The sequence below is a fragment of the Acomys russatus genome, chromosome 20 (genome assembly GCF_903995435.1).
Source record: "Acomys russatus chromosome 20, mAcoRus1.1, whole genome shotgun sequence".
In the NCBI taxonomy this organism is placed as follows: Eukaryota; Metazoa; Chordata; class Mammalia; order Rodentia; family Muridae; genus Acomys; species Acomys russatus.
In genome coordinates this window covers 37,810,303-37,817,432 of record NC_067156.1, presented here as the reverse complement: position 1 = coordinate 37,817,432, position 7,130 = coordinate 37,810,303, and the positions used below count along the sequence as shown (strand labels likewise).

At 40.7% G+C, this 7,130-nt stretch overlaps 1 non-coding gene and 1 pseudogene across 1 annotated transcript; both read left to right on the top strand.

Moving 5' to 3' along the window:
• Positions 1 to 4,051: 4,051 nt before the first annotated feature.
• On the top strand, positions 4,052 to 4,127 carry LOC127204835 (uncharacterized; annotated as a pseudogene).
• Positions 4,128 to 4,137: 10 nt separating this feature from the next.
• Positions 4,138 to 4,270, top strand: LOC127204828 (small nucleolar RNA SNORA17). Its single transcript, XR_007832526.1, has one exon. It is a non-coding gene; the product is annotated as a small nucleolar RNA SNORA17 (small nucleolar RNA).
• Positions 4,271 to 7,130: the final 2,860 nt, after the last annotated feature.

The following is a 7,130-nucleotide window of genomic DNA, read 5'->3' as shown; positions in this document are numbered from 1 at the left end:
TGAGAGGCTTAAGGGCCTTGGAGGTGATTGAGTCAGAGTGGTTCTACCATAGAACAGGTGTCTGGGGGAAGGGAAAGAGTTGTCATCTCTCCCTGGATGATCCAGCAAGAAAGCCCTTGCCGGTGCCCCTGGACATTGGAAGTTTGTGTTTCCAGAACTGTCAGAAGTAGATCCATGTTCTCTGTGAGGTATATGGTACTCAGTTACAGCTACATAAAGCAAAGTGAAGCATAAGCCAAGCACTTCTGCGTCCATTGTGTGAATTAACTAGTTTATCACCTGCATGAAGGAAAGAACTAATAGAGGATCATCATACGGCTAAGTGTTCAATTACACCAAACTAACACAAAAGCCGTCACACTTAGGAATGGTTGCATATCTATCAGTAGGTATTAATGAGTGTTTAATATGTGCCTGTCATTTTGGTGAGTCAGTTATTGAAATGAGTCGAAAAGGCATAGTGGTTAATTCAGTTGCTCAAATATGTTATTTTACTCCTTTTTGGACCCCCAAACTGGCCGCAGATGTGTGCTTCTTGTAGGATTCAAATCTCGTTCTATGTTTTAGGGGAATGAAATTAAAAGCAAAATCTTTCTCCAACAGAAATCCTCTCCATAAAGGTATTAAAGAACAAATATGTGTTTGTTGAACAAGCATTAAGTAGGCTGTAGTATGTATCAGGATCAGTTTGCTAAATGATTGCACATCATCATCATCATCAACAGCACACACATACACACCACACACACACACACACACACACACACACACACCTTTTTACAGTCAAGAAGGTGCAGCCATTATATACAAGTCTCAAGATAAGTTGTAAACACCCCTCAAGTAAGAGGATTACACAGCACCATTTGTCCCATGTGGTTTATCCTACCTTGCCTGGTAAGTAGGTCAGAAATTAGGTTCCTAGTCTCCCATAAAAACTGAAATGTGGAAGTGGGAACCTTTAGACGTTCATCATTACAAAGAGATGATTCCAAAGTTCCTGCTGAGGGCAACCCTAGGTTATGGAACTGGCACAAGGCCTCTCTAGTTTTCAACCACAATGGTGTAAGTTTGAAATAAAAAGAAAGCCACAGCACTTGCAGTTTATTAGGTATATGCTCTAAAGAAAATGAGAGATGGAAGGAAACCCTCTTCCGTGTTTGCAATAGGAAGCACCTAACATTGTATGTTAATTTGTGTGTGTCCTTACAGGAGCAGGCACCATTCATTACCTGAGCAGTATTAATCCCAGTGTGTTGATGAGTTCATGAAGCTCAGATAATTAACTGCCTGATCAATAGCCAATGATTAAAATTAAGGTTTTACTATTTTTAAAATTGGCAGTGACAAAGAAGATGCTTTTGTGGTTGGGTTAAGGTTTCTGCTTTCTTGCTTTGTTAAGATACGGTACCTCTTAATGAGAAAGCTCCAGATAACCTTTTATTTCAGCTAACATTCTTCTTTTTTTCCCAAAGAACCTTGGAGAGAACCTCCTGACTATTTCAATTTAAAAAGAATTGCTCATTAATTCTTTCAATGGGCAGCCATTTGCTTTGTTAAATCAGCTCTGTGTTAGAAATGTATAATTGATAACCGTAATCAGGGTGGCTATCAGTATTTTACCCTATTAGGAGTTTTCAACTGTTTCTACCAACTATGAATTTTGATCAACTAAATGATCTGAAAAAAATAAATAGAGCAAAAGGCATGGTGAATAAATCGTGTGGATAATTCCCTTTAGGTATTTGGTAGGAGACAGGGGCTGGATATGAAATGCAGGGATCTCAGTTTAGTGATGGGGGGCAGGGAGGTGGGTAGAAGAGGTTGTTGAAGACTTAAGATATGACATTCGTTGTGCTCTCATTTCATGTTTCAGTTTTAGGAGATTCTCTAATTTTCTCCTTTTCTAAGATGTAAGGCGGTTGTTAAGTTTGCTGAGTGATTTATAGAATCAAAGGTCAAATGAAGCTGCCCAATGATTCTCTCCTGTTTTTCAGCCTGACATTTTATTACATGGCCAGTAACCTTGGCCTGAGCTGTTTTAATTCCGAGGCTTATCTCACAGAAACTGTCACTGTGGACAAAGGGAAAACATTTGTTTGGAATAAACAGTTCCGTCTTCTGCTCCAGTTCCGTGTATATGTGACTTCCACGACATTTTAGGGGCGACACTCTTTGTAGGCACCAAGCAGTTTGATTTGACAGTGGCCTTAGTAAGTGGCAGGTCCTTTTTTTTTTTTTTTTTTTTCTGCATCACTGCAAAGCTCAGGGTAGGTTAGCACAGCTATTATTGCGTCTTGAACAGATCTGGTCAGAGGACAGGGAAACTGAGGGTTGTACTTACAGCTTGAAGCATGCCACAGCCTTTGACCGTTAGCTCTCTAAAAAGGCAGTGTGTTAGTGAACCTAAAGTTGAATATGGATAACTTGGATTCTAGCGTATCGAATCTAGTTTAGAAGCATGTCGGAGAGCATAATCATTTACTTCTTGGCCACGTGATCATTACATAAAAAGAGCAGCAGCTTTGATTGTGTTAAATTGGAGTAAAGCACAAGCTTGGATCCAGAGAAAAAGAACATGGCTCTATTCCCTTCTTCCTTCTTCCCAGTCTGTGTCTTGGGACTTTATGTGGAAAGAAAGCTGTGCGCATTCCATGTTGGAGGGACGGGGGAGGGGGTGCTCCCTGGCTGTTTCTCCAGGAGGACTGGAGAAGGGAGACTGAGATGCTCTCCCTGCTGAGAAGCAGGAAGGCAAGTGTCCCCTTCCCAGAGGCTGTGGAAAACAGAAAATCTGTAGAGGACACAGAACTCAGAGTTCTAAGGTCTGGATTTGCAGGATTGTAATCCTGTAAACCTTTCTCTTGGAAAATTCAACTGACGAGGTAAAACTGAGTCAGGATTTGAATCAATGCATTGAGTTTTCTCTTATTCCTTGGTCATCCTTGAAAATTGCCTTTAAACAGCCGCAGTGTCAAAGGCATCTCTTTATTCCTTTGCTGCCCTCTGTATAAACAATTTGTTTATATGCTTCCTTCCTTACATACAGAACCTACTTTAAAAGTGGTCTGTTCTAAACAAAAAATGCCACTAACTATGTACCCTAGCTTTCACAACTGACAAATGCGAACTGGTACTTAAGGTGCTTAAGGAGTTTGGGAACACAGGCGGTCAGGCTATGGAGCACGCAGCAGGTGCTGGTACAGTATTACTGCAAACCCAGTGATTTGTGCTCATAGCTACTGTTTGATTCTTACGCTTCCAACGTCTGGCATCTGGTTCTGAGTGAGGCCAGTGACAGCAGCATCAGGACTAAGGGTGATGGGGGGAAACAGCCAAACCAAGAAGGATTAAAAGGAAAAACAAACAAACAAAAAACAATGACAACAACAACAAAAACCTAGACAGTCTAAACAGGACATCTATGTATGCACAAATTCATTTTCTCCTTGAAGAAGGTAACAGTTAGCCATTGTGTCTGGTTGTACTTTTATTCTCTGACTCAAAAGTTACCCCTAGACGGTTGTAGAAATATCAGTTGTGTTGGGTAGTCACCTAACTAGTGTAAACATGAGAATTTGAAAATAAATCTAAAAAAAGAAAAGGAAAAAATTCTCTGTCCACATAGACAGACTATTTAGCCACCTGAGATGTATATCTAACTGTTTTTCTCTTGGAACATCACAAATGAAAACTAGCTATATAGTGAGCCAAAAGCATCACACATTTGCACATTATTTTAAATGAGTTTATCAGATATGTTCTGGGAATCTACCTTGATGAGGTGAAGAAATACTCTGGAGCTCCCTGGGTATTAGGGGAGATTGGCAGGATTACTGGGTAGGAAGGAAAGAGTAACTAAAGACACACTGGACTCTCTCTACCACTGTATAAAGTACTGTTTCCCCTCCCATGTTTAACATCTGCAAATCATTTAGACATGTCAGGATGAGTTTTAATGCTGAAGGATGTTACTTTGACACTCTGATGCAATGTGGTGATGAGGAGATAGAAGAAGAAACAATTTTAGTTTACCCTGCCCTGAAAGTGATAATGTGCTGCCCCTAGAGGCATTGTAGCAGGTGTGGCTGCTGTGACAGGAGTTGGTCAGTAGGTGGCAGGTGTGAGTCAGTAGTTGGCAGGTGTGCCTCAGTAGGTGGCAGGTGTGAGTCAGTGGGTGACAGGTGTGCCTCAGTAGGTGGCAGGAAGGAGAGGAACCATGTCTATGCTCAGTGTTCTGACTTTTGAACATCCGAATGATTAGTAACCTAACATTCCCTTAAAAATAAAAGTCAGAAGGGGTTCGAAGTTTACTGCACATATTGTCCTTACAGTGATCTTTGAACCCCTACCCAGATCTAGCCAACAGACAGGACATTCTCCACAGTTGAGTGGAGAGTGGGATCTGACTTTCACACAAACTCTGGTGCCCCATATTTGACCACATACCCCGGATGGGGAGGCCTGGCGGAACTCAGAGGAAGCATAACAGGCTACCAAAAAGAGACTTGATAATCTATAAGCATATACAGGGGGAGGAGGTCCCCCTCAGTCACAGTCATAGGGGAGGGGAGTAGGGAGAAAATGGGAGGGAGGGAGGAATGGGAGGATACAAGGGATGGGATAACAATTGAGATGTAATATGAATAAATAAATAAATGAAAGTGAGCCTGAGATACCCCACCAGTCTGGCACTGCTCAGGCCCAGACTGGCTCCCATGAGGCCACTCAGGAAGGCCCTGGCAAGAAGCGAGCTGAGACAATCGCCAGTACAGCACCATGCAGTACAGACACAAAGCTAGACTGAGGTGACCACTGCACAGGCCTGGGAGGGCAGACCATGGCCAAGATGACCCTTGCCTGGTGCCATGATGCTTATGTGGGGTATAGTAGACCTGTGACCACTCCTGAGATGACCCCAGACACTCAGAGACACTGGGCACCACTAAGGGAAGCAAGTAAGTGGTGGAGAAATGGAAGAGAAAGAGAACCCGAAGGTTGTGGGCCCAAGGAAGAGAGGCAGAACTGGAGACTCGAGGGTAGTGAGGAACAGGCTGATGTGAGTAGTCAGTGATGCCACCTGGAACCATGGTGGGATCCTGCCTGTGCTGCCACCAGGGCCACATCTAGGTCTGTGATCCTGCAACACAGGGGTCTGATACCCGACCAAAGAGTCATTACAATGAACATTGACAAGCAAAGAAATGTGGACAAAAGGGTATACAATGGGACACACTGCGACACACTAGAGCTTCCACAAAGAGATTTTTCCCCCTCTCTTTTAAGAGTAGAGAGGAGGCTTGCTAGGGTGGAGGGCGAATATGAGGAGAGGAGAAAATGAGTGGGATTGGGATGCATGATGTGAAATTCACAAAGAGCCAACAGAAAGTTAAAAAGGAAAAAAAAAAAAAAAGGAGACAGAAACCTGATAATGAAAAGGCTGGCAGAGGGGACATTTAAGAACCATCTGTCTCTTGATTCTACTGGAAAAATACTCACATCCTATAAAACAATGGATACATAAAGAGTATTCGGTGAGAAAAGGTTCCGTGTCTCAGTTTCATATGGCACTTGAAAGCACATCTCATATGTTATTCAGAGAAATCCGAGTGTAAACATCCTGAGAGGGTTCTTTAAAAAAAAGATAAATAATTTTAATGAGGACTTAAGCCCACTGATTGTCAAACCGTATATGACACACAGAGAATGATAACATCTGGAGTAGCTGGAGGAAAGGAGTCTGCTGTGTGAGCATCAACTGAGTGATCCTCTCTCTGCTCCTCAAACCCCATTGCTGTACTTATGCCACACCATTTCCAGAGTTTCAGACCCTATATTAAATGACAATGTTACCTGAGAATTAAATTGTAAATCTATGTCCCTACAATAAGAACTTTTTAATTTTTTCTTTATTTTATTTTTGGAATATATTTATATTATTATACATGAATAAAAAAGTACATACACCAAGAAGAACCATGAAACCATAAGGAATTATATAAATGTTACACTCAAGGTGTTTTGGCTAATTGTATTTGCCAACATTGTAGAAAATATATTTCCTATCTTGGTGAGTCTAAAATCTGAATGAAAATCAATATCTATCATATCTCATCTCTATCCACTTAAAACATCTACCTAGACCTAAAAACATCTTAACCCCTAAACAACTAAGCTTAATATAAGACTAAACTGTCTGGTCTCCAACCCCATCAGAGAGACTTGAGAAGGAATAAAACTTAATTACCTGAATGAACCAGAAGTGCAGGTTAGTACCTTCCAAAATGAAAAAAAAAAAAAAAAATGACAGAGACTGTTTGCTTCCTGAATAGTCACCCAAAATTCACTATAACCTTGGAGCATCATTTTCAGCCTTCTAGCCCAATATATCTGACAGACATATCTGTGAGGCAGGAACTATTGAGGACTTGCTTACCCTGTCTTAGCAGAGTTTGGCTGTCAACTCTGCCTGCATCCAAGCTTGCCCATTTTTAGGTAAAATTCTGTCTGTGGCATAAACAAGGGCATTTTGCCCAATGGCTGGTTTGACGAATTTAAAGCCATCTCAATAAGGAGGTTCATTGATGCTCATCATCTTCTTGAGGTAGGCTGGGTGTTGCCAGGAGTTAACCTGTCTTGTTGTCAAAGAATCTTTAAAATATTTAAAGCATCTTTAAATGCCATATTCTGAGGTCTCTAAGGCTTTTGAAAACCTTTTCTAACTATTTTACCTTCTCTATCTGTAGGATCATTTCTATCTGTTAAACCTAGGATGAATATTTTTGTCATAAAAATAGACTAGCAATTGACATGACCATGATTTGTTCAACTAACAGCTGGTATTACTTAATTATCCTAAACAGCCTGCAAGAGCGCTTTCAAGGTATCAGAAGTAAACTTTGTATTATTATTGAGTTGTATGGGTTCAATACCTCATATTAGAGTATATAATGTGTGTGGAGAATAATCTTCAGTTTGAATTGTATACCACTGTATCAAAATTAAACTTATTTTGTATCAATATACAAAATTCTATACCAATTAATTAAAAATAAATGTATTTGTTAGTAACAAATACTGCCCTAGGTTGAGGAGTGGATTCAACAATCTACTTTTTATCCTATCATCTCTATATA